This window comes from Equus przewalskii, chromosome 17 (assembly GCF_037783145.1).
Source record: "Equus przewalskii isolate Varuska chromosome 17, EquPr2, whole genome shotgun sequence".
Classification (NCBI taxonomy): domain Eukaryota; kingdom Metazoa; phylum Chordata; class Mammalia; order Perissodactyla; family Equidae; genus Equus; species Equus przewalskii.
Genome location: NC_091847.1, coordinates 40,864,559 through 40,882,564, shown reverse-complemented (window position 1 = coordinate 40,882,564; position 18,006 = coordinate 40,864,559). Strand labels below are relative to the sequence as shown.

At 38.7% G+C, this 18,006-nt stretch overlaps 1 long non-coding RNA gene across 4 annotated transcripts in view; it reads right to left on the bottom strand.

Annotated features, from left to right (window-relative positions):
- Positions 1 to 18,006, bottom strand: part of LOC139076797 (uncharacterized) — a 136,012-nt gene that overhangs the window by 28,570 nt on the left and 89,436 nt on the right. For 2 of the 4 annotated variants that reach the window (XR_011528763.1, XR_011528760.1), the window contains 4 exons: positions 17,768 to 17,839; positions 13,324 to 13,499; positions 10,210 to 10,307; positions 8,295 to 9,689 (listed from right to left, as the gene is read on the bottom strand). This is a non-coding gene — a long non-coding RNA (uncharacterized lncRNA). Of the gene's footprint in view, positions 1 to 8,294; positions 9,690 to 10,209; positions 10,308 to 13,323; positions 13,500 to 17,767; positions 17,840 to 18,006 lie in introns of those variants that run through there. The other 2 variants (XR_011528761.1, XR_011528762.1) reach the window with 1 other exon arrangement.

The following is an 18,006-nucleotide window of genomic DNA, read 5'->3' as shown; positions in this document are numbered from 1 at the left end:
TTTTCATACTGATTTATTGGGATTATCTTGTATATGAGCTCTTTGAAAGTTTTATATGTTGAAAGAAATCTTCTCCCACTGTGTTCTTTGCCTTTTCAGTCTCCTAATGATGTCTCTTGAGGAAGAGAAGTTTATAATTTTACTGCAGTCCAATTTTTCAAATTATTCCTTTACTGTCAGTGCTTTCTGTATCCATCCTTTTCCCTCTGCACTGCAGTGTCATTCTTGTCATGAATCAGACAATCACATGTCAGGTGGCATATATGTTTAGTTCTGTTTCTGGAAACTCTATTCTATCCTGTGGACTATTTGTTTATTCTTGCTGCCATACCACACTGTCTTAATTTTGGTAGTCTTAAGTAAGTTTTGGTATCTGTTAGTGGAAGGCTTCCAGCTTTGTTCTTCTTTTTCAAGACTGTCTTGGTAATTCTCGGCTCTTTGCATTTCATATACATTTTAGAGTCTGATTGTCATTTTTACGCACACATGCCCACACCTGTTGAAATTTTTATTGTGTTTGCATTGATATCAATTTGGGGGAAAACTGACACCAAGTCTTCTAATCCGTGAACGTGGAGTAATGAATATGATAATACTTTTATACTCCATAAAGATTTCAGTCAAGGGCAGCTTTTGTGAGAAAATGCTCTGTGCTAACTCTCTGATCTCTTTGTTTTGTTTTAAGTGGAAAGGAATGTTTCCCAAGGCTTAGCTGATCACCAGGAAGGTGCACTTGCAAAAATATCAATGAAAGTAACTCACAAAAGACTGGTCTTTAATACACCAGTAAAAAGTTGGGGAATTTCACCAAAATACAAATCAGGGGGCTGGCCCCGTGGCCGAATGGTTAAGTTCGCGCGCTCCGCTGCAGGCGGCCCAGTGTTTCGTTGGTTCGAATCCTGGGTGCGGACATGGCACTGCTCATCAAACCACGCTGAGGCAGCGTCCCACATACCACAACTAGAAGGACCCACAACGAAGAATATACAACTATGTACCAGAGGGTCTTTGGGGAGAAAAAGGAAAAAATAAAAAAAAAAATCTTAAAAAAAAAAATACAAATCAGAAGGATTAGTCTGTAGCTCTTCTTTCTGGCAATAGCTAGCCGGCAGGAAGTTGCATATGAACATTTTCAGGAAAGAGCTTTGGTTTTTCACCTGTGTGCTCTTTCCTGCCTTCCAACTTAACATATGGCTGTGCTGACCCAGCTCCTCCCCACCATTATGCCCACATATTCAGTACCCCATAGAAAGCTTTGTGTTTTTCCAGATGATACTCTTTATTAATAATTAACAATAATGTTTCTTATGAATTATTTCACTCTTTTAAAAATGTTTCACTGACTAATAAAGTCAGCTTCTATAAAATAATTAAGTTTACACACAGCTTTAGTGTTTTTCAAATGTTCTGGAAACATGTTGTCTGTGCATGTTCAGTACTCAGTGGATCATTTAACCGTCAAATGACGTGCTGAATGTGCATTCCCATTTCATACACAAGAAAAGACAAGGAATTCATTATAATTTCAGTTTATAATTTTTTCCTATTGAATCTGGTTGTATGTCTACCTTAAAATTCACCAATGGTAAAAACAATTGGTAAAAATATTGTTCATGATTAAATGTTTAAAATAATTGTGTATAAACCCTATCATTTATGATTAGATACCATCAGAGCCTTTGTTTCTCTTATGTCAAAAATCAGTTCTTAGTGTGCGTCTATTGTAGACTCAGTCTTATCTAGGTAATTTACTTCAGCTATCTCAGGATAAATTCTGTAAAAGACTAAACATTTCACGTTTCTCAATCTCAATCTTGCCAGTTTTTTCTCGTATTCTCTAGACATGCTCTACATTTCTACTTCTTGGCTAAATCTCAATATTTCTAACAAGTTAACAACAGAAATCCCAGAATTTGTGTACAAAACTTCACGCTTCCAAGATTTCCTAGGTGGATATAAATCTTTTCTCCACAGGGTTCACAAAACTCAATACAAATTTAATTATCCTTCACACCATAGCCATAAGGGTAAAAGAATGAGATGAAGTTCAGACCAAAAGGAAATAAAACTAAACATAACCCTCAATACAAGTATGTTCCCCAAGGTTAAAAACAAAAGCTTTTAAGTCATGTTGGAATTAATCATTCATACTATTGTGTAGCCTAAGAAATCTTTGTAGTTCATATACATTACAAAACTAAATACCAGCAAAGAGTACACAGGATAGTCCTTAGGAAGACACCTGGCATTTAGAGAAACACATCCTTCTTTTAAAAGGACATTCTAAATAGAGCCAACTAGCCAAATAAATTTTAATGCATATAATTAAAAAAGAGAAAGTGTAATTTATTTATTCTCACCAATACAATTTTGGAGGCAGATAGATTTAATGTCAAGATTTTCTTCTAACACTCGTAGGTGGTTCTGAGTCATGTCTGCACTAGTATGTCCAAGGCCATTGTCAACATCTGTCAAGTTGCCTCATGAATTTTCAGTTGTGGGTTTGGGGTTATTTTCCATTTGACAGTGTAAACTGAGATTTTTTGCAGCTACTTGATCCAAGATTATCGGATCGCCATGCGCTGTCAGAATCTGGGAACACTGGTTTCCACGGGAACCAGAACTTTGTCCAGCTCATCATAGGCCACCACTTTTTTCTATACTACAAAGAAGCTATTTTTCTAATAGGGATGTGTTGCATATTGCACATGTTATCCTTGAAGCTATCTGCTGTTTGAGAAAGGGAAATGTTTTCACTCTTCTGAAAATTAAAAAATTTTATGATCATGGTCCATAAGCCCAGACGTAGAAAGGAAATATTGTCATTATTTATTTAGTATTGACAAAACTTAGTGCTTGAAATGCAACTCAGAGCATTAATCATCTATCTAATGGGCTAAAAGCAACAAGCAGTAAAAGTAGAAAATTCTCTGTCAGAAGCAATTTGCTTCAGAAAATTTACTGAATATGAAATATGATTTTTCTTGATAATGTTCTCCAATACCCTACTCTTATACATTTATTTTTTAATTTTTAAGAACTTTAGTTAGCATATTTTAAACAAAGTTTCATAAAATATAAGGGCAGACTTGTAGGGAAATAAATCTTTCAACTTTGGGATCTTTGAGCCATGGATGCAGAGTTGAAAGGACCTTGAATCTTCAGATTCATTTTTCTTTTTCCGAAAATGAAGAAACTGAGCAGTGTTAAATGGCTGGCTCATGCTGCTATTTGATGGGAAAGCCAGGACAGTTCAGATCTGCTTTATACGTGCTTATACACATGATCTCTGTGATGCTGGGGTGTTTCTAAGTCACTGTCCATGGCAGTATTGAAACTCTGTTCTCTAATACCACCTTTACGGTGCGCAGTACAACTGTCCCTCCATTATGCAGAAATTATGCTCTGTTATTCAAATAAATAGTGTCCTCCATAAGTCAGAAATAATGAGTTCTGCTAACTCATGTACACTTGTGTTCCAAATGTTTGTTTTTAACTAGCTGCTTGTTTTCTATGGGAACATGAGTTCCCTTACTCTCTCCTCCAAGTCATTGAACATGCCCATTCAAGAAGGCTCATTTCTCCTTTTTACCAAACCATGTCTGTCTTATTTAATGCTTAGTTTCAGTCTTGTCAATGACATAAAGCCTCTATAAGTTAATTCTTCCTCACTCTTCACTTCTCCTCACTCCAGTATTTCCTTCCTCTACCCCTCCTTCCTGTCTGTCTCTAAATAATGTGTCCTTCCCTTAATGTAATTTAAAATTATTATTTCCTATGTTCACCATCTAGGATTTCTTTTAACACAATTAAGTAAAAGCCAAACTAACAGTGACTTAAACCATAAGGACATCTACTGTTTACCTAAACAGAAGTCTGGAGGTGGGACTGTGCCTGGGAGACATCAGATCAAATTAAACCCAAAGTTGTTTTATGGTTTCTGTGGTGGCAGAAACCAATCCGATTAGTGTCAGTCTGGACTGAGTTAGGAATTGAAAACACCTAGCTGAAGTGGAAGACATGGGCATAAGAAACCAGCAGGCAGATCATGCCAGAATTGGGGATGACACCTACCAACCTGTTAAGATAAGCTATTAGAAAGGACTTTACAACAACTAGGTCCCACAGAAACAGCAGGCAATAAATTTGTTTTCTGTGAAAATCAGATGGAGTATTGGGAAAAAAGAGCTGTGACTTTAATGAGTAACTTCTATTCATTTATCAAATCTTAAATTACTACCTGCTATCCTACAGCCAATCTAGACTTAGGAGTTCAGGATACTAATGATTAAAGACTATTCTTGTTCTCATGTTCATACTCTGGTTGAGAAGGCAGGCATACGAGTAATTACAATTCCATGTCATGAGTGTTCTAATGGTTATATATAAAATGGTATGAAAACCACAACAGACAGCAATTAATTCTGCCTGAGAGGATCAGAGAAGGCACCACTGAGAAGGTGACTTTTAAGCAGAGGAAGAGGGGCGTTCCAAAGACCAGAAGAACACACAGAAACATGAATACAGTGGCATGCAAGAACATAGCATTTTCGATAAATAATGAGAAAGTTTATGTAGCTGGAATGTATTGAGCAAATGGGTGAGACTGGAGACAGGAAGTTGAATCTAAATAAGATGGTTCAGTTAATCTGTGCTTGAGGCTATTCAAGGTCAGAGAAGAAAGTGATCAAGAGGCTAAGAGAATAGATAAGGATGCGGGTGATCATAACTGAACTGACCAACAGTGGATATAGATACGGGAGAAAGTAGCATTAAATGGGGGAGACTCAGACTGCAGGTGTTGTTAAGTTCAAAGAGTAGGTGTGGGATAGTTAAGTAGGGTAGAAGTGGTTCCGTAGGTTTGTTCAAAGAGTGGAGTTCTGAAGTTTAAGGTTTCAAATTTGGAGCAGACTCGAGAGTAAGGGGGGAGTCCATGACCTTGAAGACCACTGGACTATAAGGGCTCTCATATGAGCCAAGGGCATTGAAGTCCACATGGACTTTGAAATTATTCTGTTTAATTGGGTTGCCCTTTGAAGTAGATCCTGAGACAAGGATTTGAGTGTGAGAAGTTTATTTGGAAGGTGATCCCAGGAAGCAGTGGTAGGAGAAGGGGAGAGCAACAGAAGAAAAGGAAGGAAGTCAGTATTAGGGTGTCTTATTGGGCAAGTTCCTGCAGTGGGTCATTGGGGCTGAATCCTTCTGGATAATTCTAGCAGAGAGCATGGACTACCTGTCAAAGCGATCCACACTCCCTCTAAGGGTGAGAAAGCTGGAGTATTCTTTCTCAAACTCCCTTTTGTCATTGACTGAGGACAGATCCCAGCAGCAGTAACTTCCTAGCACTTCTGCCTCTAGAGGAGAGTCACAGGAGCTTGTAGCAAGAATGACCAATGGATATTAGAGCAGTGAGTGCTAAGGGATAGAGTTGTGGCACTGACAGCATCGGCTGTGTTTACCCTAGGTCATTTTAGGAGTTGAGCTAGAGAGAAACTTTACGAGCTGGGCACCAGAACCCTTGGTGGAGTTGAGTGAGTAACATAGAGGCTAGGAAAGAAAGCAAGAAGCTAGAAAAAAAAGTGCTATTACAAATCACAATTCCACACACTGCCGGCAAATATTGAAAATGCTTGGTGAGAGAGCTGGAGTACCTACTAAAAATTCCATTCAGTCAAGGGCTTCTGGGTATTATAATAATTGAAGGTAAGAAATATACTTCTGGCTGACATGCTTTATAACAGCATGTCATGAAGTCAGTAAGTCATAGGCCCGCCATTTCTTTACTGTCAGCTGACGTTAATTGATGTTAACAAGTCAATAGAGTCACGCTTCTAGAGCTATCATGAACTGGCTTGAACAAGATGGCTTTAGGAGCACCATCTTCTCTGCAGAAGCACATCCTCTTAGTCCCAGCTCTGCTTGATTCCTCTCCTGCTTTGGGATTCACTTCCAGGGAGACAGTATTTACCATGAAGGAACATCGCAGAGGGACCCCTCATGTAACTACTTCTCCTATGTCTACCAGACCCTTGGTGAATTAAGAAAAGACTACACAGCTTGCTCATGGTTGCTTCTGTATTTGAAGAAGTGATCTCTGCTTTGGTGAAGGAATCTTCTAGAACTCTAGACCTCTGTTTTTTAATGACCTTTCTTTTAATGTCTGTAACTCATTCTTTCTTTTCTTATCATTTTCAGTTCTGAGCCATCAATCCCAAATCATAGCTTTTAATGGTCTGCTAGCGTATTTTGACGATTCCCATGTTACAAATGAGTCATGTTCTTCAGTGGACTATCTGTAAATTGGGATTTCATATATCAATCCAACATAATTCTGTTTTTGAAATACTGTGTTTGTATCTTCCAAAATTCTAGCAAATTTGTCTATCCAAAATTCCCAAACTAAGCATCCCAATTGTTTCTCTGTATCTCAACACCACCATTGTGTATGCTTATTATTTTAATATAGTTTATTATTTAATAAAAATTTGCAGTACGATATCATGTTCTTTATCTCCTGCTGTGTTTATGGATGTCAGTAGGTGTACCTATATCACTTATTTCCCAACCCTTTGTCAACAGTAAAAATCAACATTTAAAAAAAATTCTCTCTCTATTTTTGTATTTTAGGAAGACTTTACTAAATTTTCATTTATGTTAAGGACACAAAAGTAAGAAGTACACAATTATAATACAAGGCTTAGCAATTGAAAGAAGGCAGGGGAGACTGCATTATTCAACGTTCTCACTACATGTAAGTGATGAAAGTTTCTACATCTGACCAACTCCTGTTATTTTTCAAAGACACCTACGTAACCACATACATTTGTAGCTCAAGTATTACATAGCAATACATACCTACATATATTTGTAGTTCAAGAATTACTTTCTAATTATTAAAATGTATATAATCTCTTGTTCTACATCAAGCAATTTGACCATATAAGAATGATACTTGTTCCACTTTCTGTATTCTCTACTTATTTACAGAAAATGGAAAACTGAAATGCTAACCTAATCTAAAGCCCCATCACTACTTCCAAAATTCAAATAAAATTCTTACTCAGATTTTGTGGTAAGCATTCTTAAATACCAAATAGCATATTCTTTACTATCAATGCTGTCCCTTGAGAGCTCATAGTCCTTGTTTATGGTTCTACTTCAGGTATAAAGCTGTCTCTTTAATTCACCTACCAGTCATAATAAATAATATGGCACACTGTCAACTAAACCTTTGAGCAAGGAAAACTCTTTAAAATAGCTAATGAGAATATATGGGATTGCAAACCCTGTAGAGGTGGGCATCTAGATTGTATCTTTAGGAAATACAGAGTCCAGCTTTCTTCTGAAGTCCTGCTCAGCTTCCTTGATACTCACAGTTCTATCATATCAGGCTGCAGGAGAAGTGTGTCAGTAGCCTTATCGCTGCCTGAGGGCCACTGCTTATCTGAACAGCCCTTCAGAAAAAGGTACTCTTTCTAGTTCCCAGGTTCATCTTTGACCTATGACTTATTTTTAAAAGATTTTATTTTTCCTTTTTCTCCCCAAAGCCCTCCGGTATATAGCTGTATATTTTTTGGTGTGAGTCCTTCCAGTTGTGGCATGTGGGAGGACACCACCCCAACATGGCCCGATGAGCAGTGCCATATCCCTGACCGAGATCTGAACCGGTGAAACCCTGGGCCACCGAAGCAGAGCAGGCAAAGCCAACCACTCGGCCATGAGGCCAGTCCCCTGACCTATGACTTTTTGGGACTGAGCATGGTTCGCACTTATTCATTAATGTTAATCCTTAGTAACCAAATTGTAGCCGTGTAACATATATACCTAAAATGTTAGTTTAAGACATTAGACATATGCAATAGGATGCCCCATTTCCCCTGTTTTTGGAAGTAAAATCTTAGAAGTGGAGAACAAAGGCTTACAGAAAACTTAAGGAGGATTTTGGACAAGTCAGCATCATTCTTATTCTTGCTTTCACCAAAGGCCACACTTGGATTAATGCAGTTTCTCAACCTCAGCTCTATTGGTATTTTCAGCCAGACAATTCTTTGCTGCAGGGGCTGTCCTGTGCATTGTAGGATGTTTAGCAGTATCCCTAGTCTCTATCCTCCAGATAACAGTAGCTCCCCCAGGTCATGACAAATAAAAATGTCTCCAGACGTTGCCAAATGTCCTCTCGGGGGCAAAATCACCCCAGTTGAGAATAACTGGATTAATGGAAAGGTGGAAGGAAACTATTCTTTTCACATAAGTAATAAAACTCACACAGAACTCCTGCAGGAAATAAACTCATGTAGCAGAAAACAGGTTGGCCTTTTTATTAGTTATCCTAAACACCCTCAGGCCACGTTCTAGATTGCTGCTTGGATGTTGACAGTGAAGTCCATTTTCTCAGCAAAAAAGGATTAAAGGGAGAAAAAGCCACTGAAATGATATATGATACAAGGCTGCACAATTGTCAAGTAAGGGAATACTATAAATGCTGCTACATTAGTTAATAATCCACAAGAGTTCAAAACAAATTTTTGTGTAGGACCCATTCAAATTTAGTATATTTAAAACATTCTAAATAAATGTCTTGGTTTAAGACCTCTACTTGTTTAAAATAATAATGATTCTTTAGTTTTGTTTTTCTAAATAAAGATGGAAATCCATCAACCATAGACCTCATCTAATTAAGTAATTCATTTTTTTAAACCAGGAAATAGGCACTGGTTTTTTCATTTCACTGGACAGTCTCTGCAAACTCAAATCCTGCAGGATCTATTGTCTCTGCCTGCAACCGTGCTTTGCAGTTAAGGTCATTCCATTGTGGATAGAAATGGAGGGATTCTGCTGTGGACGTTAAAACAGTATAATTCTGCCATGGCCATTTAAAACAGTATTTTTTCCACAATCATTTCCCACCACGTCTCTTGCCCTCCCCCCAATATTCAAACATATGCTCAGTCCTTTCAGGAAGGAAGGAAATCTACCCAGGAGGTATAAAATGAGCATGATTCAAATGTTTTGTCAGCTGGAGTCCTAGCCAGCAACCAATTTTCACAAACTCTTGTACGTTATTCAAATTATCATAATATTATTCAAATAATCATAACACAGCACTGGGTCTTTGACCTATTAATTATCCTTTCATCCATTCCCTCCCTGCTGCCGAGTTAATTAGTCAGATGGTGGGGTCTCTGCTTTATGTACATTATCTCAACCACAGAAAGCCACAAAGTTGCGTCAAGAACTACAGTTAGAGTCATCCTTTTCCGTCCTAATAATCATGTATGCAAATTATTTTTTAATTTTTCTCTTCTTGCTAATAGCCTTACTATTCAGAGGAGAGCAGGCGTGACTTCATCCCTTTTCCACTGTCTGTGTATATTCTTTTTTTAAAGAAGAAATGAGTGGTAGCCAGCCACCAGCCAGCCCAGATAGCATTCTTGCCCTAGTTTTTCCTCTCATTGAAATAGAGTAAACCACTTCTTGGACATGCGGAATACTCTTTACCCTGTCCTTCGTCCCCCAAAGCCATAATTGAGTATCCTTGATTGGCGCTGGCAGTGGGATGTGGTCCTGTCTGCTGCTACATGAACACCAGTGGGCTCATCATTCAGAAATCTAATCCCCAGCAGTTCACAGAGTGGCTTCCTGAAATTCCTTCCTCGTGTACAGTAGAGCTCACCATATGACATCAGTCTCTGTAAATAAACATCAAGCCATATATTTCATGTCAGAAATGCCATGAGGGTGTTAAGTTTTTTTCATATACCTCTAAACAAACTGAATGGATTTTCTGTCAAAGTTTTTATTTTTTAAGACTACAAGAGTCTCTTTCAGATTGGTAAGGAAGATTATTTTTATGAATGTAAGATTGAAATTAGCTAGTTTTCTTTTCCATTCTCTCAGTGAAAGTTGAGTCAGGAAAACAGAAACTACTCTAGATATTCTCAAATAGAGGAAATTCAATATAGCGAGTGGATGACAGAGTGATGGAAGAGCTAAGAAGCCAAATAGAGAATAGAGGCAACCCAGAGATTAGCAACAGCAAGAAGCCACGAGCACCCCTAGAGAAGAGCTGCTGACAGTAGAATCCAGAAGCCAGGCCTCCAGCTGAAGCTTCAACCATGGAGGGGGCTGCCCATGGGAGCTGTGACCACAGAGAAATGCAGTCACTGCAGGAGAGCACCCCATGAGGCAGAAATAGAAAGAGAGAAATACCTCTGCTCCTTCTTTCTTCCTTCCATCGAATCTTCACTAGGCCTCCACTGATGGAATTTTTCTAGAAACCAGGTGCAAGGAAGCCTAGAAAACATTACCTGCAGGAGAAGTGTGGGAGAAGAATCTGAGGGTTGTATCGATGTTCACTTTCAGTGATAGTTAAGTGAATGCAGAGCTAGTCAAGATCAGTTAAATGACAGATTCATGAGGCCCATGTAGAGGGGCACGTAGAATTAAGCCCCACTCATCCAGAATTCATAAGAACTCACAAGAAATTTACCCCAGTCTAAATAATTAAAGAGTAAGCCAAAGAGGTTAAAGGAATAAACAAAACCAAGAAGCCATCTATTTCAAGCATTCTGTTGCCTCTTGGATATTGTAATTGGTGGAATAATGACCCTCCAGAGATGTCCAAGTCCTAATCTCCAGAACTGTGAATATGTTACTTTACATAACAAAAAGGATTTTGTAGATGTGATCAAGGTTCAGGACCTTATGTTGGGAAGATTCTCCTGGATTATCTGGGTGGGTCCAACCTTATCATATGAGTCTTCAAAATTGGAGGATCTTTCCTGGGTGCTATGAGAGAGAGGTGACAGGAAGAGGTGTCAGGGAGATGTGAAAAGGACTCACCAGATATTACTGGTTTTGAAAATGGAAGAAGGGAGCCAGGAGCCAAGGAAGGTGAGTAGCTTCTAGAAGCTGGAAATGGCAAGGAAACAGATCCTACCCACTCCACTTGCTGCCATTTATCAATTTTTCCACACACTACTCAATCCATCACTTCCATCAGCATACAAAATTGCTGGCATTTCTTTCATTTTATTAAAAAAAGCCTTCTTGTGGCCTCAATTCTCCAGTAGTTACTACTGCCTTCCTTTGCTCCTTTTTTCAGCAAGCCTTTTGAATTTGTCTACACTTGTTCTGTTTAATTCTGTGTTTCCTGTTCTCGCTTAAAGACACTCCAATCAGACTAACTGCCCCCGCCTCTCCAGTAACAATCAATTCTCAGTCCTCACCTTACTTGACCTAGCAGCAGCATTTGCCACAGTTGATCACTCTCTCCTCCGTGACGCATCTCTTTTTTTCGCTTGCCTTCTGGAACACCAAGTTCTTCTGCTTCAGTGGTCACTCTTTCTAAGTCTCCTTGGTTGCTTATTCCTCTTCTCCCTGACCTCTTATGCTGATGGTCCCAGGATTCAGACCTTGGCTGTTTCCCTTTCACTATGTACACTCATTCTCTTGATGATCTTATCTTTTCTCATGGATTTAAATACCATCTATACACTGATGATTCTCAAATGTTATCCCTGGTCCAGGATTCTCTCCGGAACTATTGACCCAGGTATCCAACTGCCTACTTGCCATCTCCACTAGAATGTCTAATAGGCATCTCAGCTTCACATGGTCAAACTGAATTCCAGATTCTCCCTTCAAACCTACTCCACTTCAGCCTTCCCCATCTCAGTTCCTAGTAACTCCATCCCTCCATTAGCTCCAATCAGAAATCTTGGACTCATCCCTGATTCCCTCTTTTTATTCATATGTTCAGACTCTACCTTCAACACATATAGAGATCTCAAAAACAATGAGCATGCCTAGCTCCTACTTACCAAGTTTTTATTAAAAGGAACCAGGAATTCTTGAAGAAATGGCTGATTCTTGGGCTGGGGCTGAGAAAGTACGAAATGGGCCTGGATCATCTTATTGTGCCAGAAGTGAAAAAGTGCTCAAATTATGACAGGGACATGGCAAAAGGACACTGGCCCCAGCTTGAAAAGTCTCCCACTCTCCAAATCTGAGATAATTTGAGCATCTAAATAAATGTAAATATGTTTTCTTATGTGGCAAAAGGGAATTAAAGTTACAGACAGAATTTAGGTTGCTAATTAACTGACCTTAAAATGCAGAGACTGTCCTGGATTATCTGGGTGGGCTCAATCTAATCATATCAGCTCTTAAAATAGGAAAACCTTTTCTGGCTGTGGTCAGAAAGATGTGACAACAACTGAAGGGTCAGAGAGATGTGATATTGCTGGTTTTGAAAATGGAGGAAGGGAACTACAAACTAAGAAATGTGAGAAGCCTCTGGAATCTGGAAAAGGCAATGAAAAGGATTTTCTCCTAGAGTCTGCCAATGACTTGATTTTAGCACTTCATTTTAGGAGTATAGGACTTCTAACCTACACAGCTGTAAGATAATAAGTTTAAGTTATTTTAAACCGCTAAATTTGGGGTAATTTGTTAAAGCAGAGTAGAAAACATAAGCATACCTAAAATGGCTACCACTCCCAATTCTCCATGCCTCTCCTATGCTGGTTTTCTTCATAGCTCTGAACACTACATGCCATTTTGCTATATAACTGTTTGCTATTATTTGATATCTTTCCCCAGTAGTTACAAAGCAGAGAGTTTGTCTGCCTTATTCTCTGCTGAGTCCACAGTACATAGAGCAGTACCTGAACAGAAAGGATGCTCAATAAATGTTGGTTGGATAAATATTGAATTTGTGTGTTTACATTAATAAGAGCAGCCATTTCTGAACCTACTTTTCCCTCTCAAGTTGAAATAGGAGATTTAGAATTTGCCATTACACCATTAGGATACTCTGTAGATTTTACCCTTAAACAATTTCCATAAGGATGACTTTTGTTTTTCTGCAGTAAAACTCACAGAATAGCAATAAGTCAGTGCATCCAGGGCTGATTTCTTTAGGACAACTCCCACTGATCAGCAGGAGGAATTCCTGAACTCATTTTAATAAATGGATAACATTTCACCAGTTTCATCTACTGTTTAGAGAACCTCCTTCAGCCATAAATCAGCTCTGTGACCTAAGAACTGGGCAGGGAATTGTCAAAGTCCCTTTGCCGAGTAATTCCAGAAATGCCTTAAAGCTCAACAAAGGAGGGATCTGACATTGGAAAGCTGAAATTTATAACCTAGGGACAAACCCCACTAGGGCAAAAAAACACATCAGGCTGAAAGCCCTGGAAGACCTTTTCAGTCTTTGCTTACCGAAGTCTTCATATCTCTATAGAGGACTCTTTTCAATTAAGAAAATTAATCCATGAAAATTCAGCCTCAATTGTAACCAGGACTGTAAATCTTTACCTGTCATGATTCTTTCTAAAGTCCCAGGAGGGGATCCTGTAAACGAGCTGCTGTAGGTCTGTTGGGCTGAAATAGCAACGAAATGGCATTCTTCTGAGGACTTCACAGAACCCTTTGGATGCCAACGGTAAAGAGCTCAGGTCACTTTCTGTGACCTGCGAAGTGGCATGAACTTCCTGGGTAAACACCAAGAAAGTTGAGCACAGTTTTAAACATGGCAAAGTGTTTTGAAACACAACTTTATTCAAGAAGCTACCTTGGATTCCTAATAAGGACGTATTTTTCCAAAATAAAAAATAAGAATTTCCTTTAACCTGAAAACACATTATTTAGATTTATTACTTTCATTAAATGAAACAATAAATGATTCTGATCTGTTGGTTCATCTTTTTCTTTAGAGCAACATACCTTAAAGTTAGAGTTCCAGCTAACTAAAATCAACTCTACCAATTATTGCTGATAATCTAGACAATCTATTCTTACCCAGCCTATAAGAGTTGCTCTTCCAAATTGCACTACAATTAGGATATATTCTTAATTGCTGACTTGCTAAATCTTTATTTACACCTACATATAGGAAACCATGTATAGCTACTGGATAAACTTAGATTTGGGACAGGCTCATATAGACTTGAAAACAACTAAAAAAATTACATGAGGCTAAATATTAGTTTAATAAATTGAAAAACTGGGTTGTAGGGTACTGAACAATTAAACAAAGATTTATCAAGCCATTTGTTTTCACAATCAAAAGTTTTTCTTATGGGGCCGGCTCCATGGCCGAGTGGTTAAGTTCAAGCGCTCCACTGCGGCGGCCCAGGGTTCTGATTCTGGGCGTGGACATGGCACGGGTCGTCAGGCCACTTTGATGCGGCGTCCCACATCCCACAACTAGAAGGACCCGCAACTAAGATATACAACTAGGTACAGGGGGGTTTGGGGAGATAAATCCAAAAAAAAAAAAAAAGAAGATTGGCAACAGTTGTTAGCTCAGGTGCCAATCTTTAAAAAAAAAAAAAACGTTTTTCTTATATGAAAATGGCTTTTACAAAACAATCATAATCTCGTTAAACTTGGCTCTTCAAATATCTGCTCATGGTCTTATAGCTTTGGAGAATAACACCTTATATTTGCAAAGCAGGCAGGAGCTGTATGTTTTAACTTTCATCAATGACCTATTTGAAGAAACAGGAAACTCATTGATTTAGCTGACATAGTCACCTGGAGAGAAAGTGGACTCCTTAACAGATGGGGCTGAAATTCAAAATGACCTTGCTAAGTTGGAGAAGCAGATAGTCCCAGGCAGAGAGACACTCAAGACGATAAGCACAATAATTTATTTAGAGTAAAACTAGAGCAGAAAAGTATGTGAGAAGAAGGGGGCAAACCTGGTAAGCAAAGGTGGGCTCTGAGGGCCTGAAAGCTGTCGAGCTGAAGCTAACGAAATAACACAACAATTAATAAAATAATGAATAATTTTAAAGCAAGCATAATATGTACTACAGGTTTATGTCCAAATGTGGAAAAGGGGTTAAAGAGAGATTTAAAAATCTCCATAAGATTCAGAGAATGAAAATTAGCGAGATGAAAGTTTTGCAAGAAGATTGTTTTAGAAAAGGAAATATCAAAATATTAGCGTATTGAGTGCCTACTATATACTAAGTAATGCAAATACAAAGGTTTATTCCCATTTTCTCTCAAGGAGTCTTGAGTCTAATAAAAGAAATGCAAGTAAGTAAACAAATGCAACAAATGAGTGTTTTGATCACAGATTGACACAATATTTAGCAATAAGCTTCAAGCCTGTTTAAAAACAGTCATAATAATGTGGAATTGAGGCATAGAGAGATAAGAATGTTGCCTAAATTGCTAAGTGGTAGAGGCAGAAATTAAACCCAAATAATCTGACGCCAGATCCATGCTCTTAACCTCTCTATACACTGCCCCCTGTTTAAAAGCACAAAAATTCAAGGTTGTAGGGCCTGGAAGTTAGTGACTACAAGTGTCTGACATCTAAAATACTCAAGCTTAGAAAGCTAGTTTCTACTATCCTCAACTAAAAAATGGCTAGCCAAGCTGGGACCCATGAGAAAACAGTCCAATGCCACAGGCAACATGGGACTTCCATACTCAAGAGGCCATCTTCCCTTGGTATCAGACACATTCTATTTTTTTTGGTACAATATTAATTTTGGAGGAGAGAGGAACAGGAACTTATTTAAGTGACCCCAAGTAAAAGAGGAATTTATCCTAAGAGTGGAAATAAAAATGGATAAAATAAGAACCTCCACCATCAGGCTAGGCCATCTTGGAAACCCAAGGAAAGATGAACCCTCTGGCCTCATGGGAAGAACAGGAAGTGTGGAGGGTCAGCCTCAAGGAGATGAAGTCAAGAAGTTCATTTCTAGGGCAACTCTAGGAACCCCTTCAGCAGCAGGAGTTGATGGAGCTTCTGCCATCCAGGTGACTTGGTTCTTTGGGCTTTGTTTTTCCTGGTCCTCATGCTACCAGCCAGCAACCTCACTCTCTCTTCCCTTAATTCTCTTGTTGTCTCACAGTCTGTGCCAGCTCACAGATTCTGCTTCCTCATCATGTCGACATATCCGTGGGCCTGACGGCCTCAAATCTTGGCTCTTCAACTCCTGCTCATTCCCTTCATAAATCACATTTCAAATTTTGTATTGAAACAGGTGCTGATTGGTCAAACTGATCTCAGCATCCCTATTTGAAGAGAGCTTTTCATTCCAATTGACTTTAAAGGTTGTAGATCAACCTATTAAATGTCTGACTGCTGCTTGAATTGGCTGTGTGTACAGTGGTTTGTGAGATTTGCTGGGGGCGAGGTGGGGTGTGAGGAGCGGGGCAGGCCTGTGTCGGTCAGAAGTTGGCCACTTCTGTGCAAGGGATGGTTTAGGCCTGTTCACCCAGACAGGAACTAACATTTGTTGATCTTTAGGATGTGCAAAGTACATACGTCTTATTTAATCTCATAACAACCTTAAGAGGTAAGTATTAACACCTCCATTGGCAGGTGGTAAAAGTGGTTAAGTCACTATCTGTAGCAGAGCTTAGATTTGAACCAGGTTTGCCTGACTCCAAAGGCCTTCTTCCTCTCACAATCCCATACAGTTTCCCATCATTTCACCCCTAAACATGCTCTTATAAGCAAGAACTGAGAGGACACTGAAGGCACTATAAATACCTTTTGAACCATGCTCTGGGAAGAAAATATAGATAAAATAGATATTCCCAAATATTTAATTTCTTTGATCCATAGAGAGTTTTAAGAAAATAGTGGGCAACTAACATCCTCATCTTGCTGAAACCAAATGTTGTTCAAATGCAAATACCTGAACCAGATATAAGAAGAGCAAACATTTGTGTAATGCTTTCTCTGGGTACCACCCTTGAAGTAATGTACATTAACTCACTTAATCCTCACAAAAACACCACGAAGTAGGTACTTCACCATCTCCATTATACAGATGGGAAAACTGAGGCAGTGTGAGGTGAAGTACTTGCCCAAGTTCTCCCAGCTGTAAGTGGCAAAGCCAAGACTCAAATCCAGCCCACTTGGCTCCATGTCACATGTGAGCTGTGCTCTTCTACTGTTCTGTGATCTTCTTTGAGTACAGGCAAAAATAGTGCAAAAATAGACCTAGCTGAGTGTGTTTTAGCTGTCCTCTAAAGAAAAAGTCTAAATTTTTTAGACGCAATTTTTGAAGTATTGCTATGATAAAAAAGAGGTGTGAATCTATCATGGATAAAAACCTGTCAAAAATTTTTAAAGCCACTCCATATACCACTATTCGAACTATTAATCTCATAGAATTATCCTTCCATCTGTTTGGGGACTGACACGTGAAGAGCTATGAGTCACAAGGAAGTCTGCAAACAATACAGTGTCAAGCATTAATTCTACCATTTACTCTTGAAAAAACAATAGTTCCTGAATATTAAAGTATTATATATTGAATATAACAACTTCAGCTTGCTCTTATGACTTCCTCTGTTCAAGGCAAATGCTTATGTTTACCAGAACTAGGGTTCAAGAGGTTTAGAAATATTATGTATCTGTAATGCATGTCACTTAGTCGATTCATTTGCAAAGGAAAATAATAAGCAACAGACTGAAGGTAATGAATGAAATTCCTCGAGAAATGAGCTCAGAGAAGTTCAGTGTGAAACATGCTCTGAATAAAGCATGCTACTTATTCCTACACCATGCCTTATTCCTACACCAGAATACAGGCAGCACTCAAACCAAGACTCAGTTGCTCTGTACCAGTTGTAAACCCACACCTAGAACAATGCCTGGCACAGCCATTTGCTGAATAAATGATAAACAAATGCTACAATCCTCCCATTCAAGGTCACAGTCAGTCTTTGGTCTCTTTAGTTGACCTCCCATTGATATCAAGTAGAAACATGACACTTGCCTTACCTAGCAAGTCACGTTTTCTTGGTTTTTGAGTTCTTGTTTTAGCGTTGATTTTCCTGCACAGAAGATGCATACCTAGCAAAAAAATTAAACACTGCTGAGCTGTTAATATTCAAGGAAACAAAGACCAGTCTTATGATTTAAAACTCAGAAAAAGTAGGAATTTTTTAAATTATACAGCTATTTTAATTATTATTGCTCCCTTCAAATATAAATGAGTCTGATCAGCAAGAGTGCAAGGT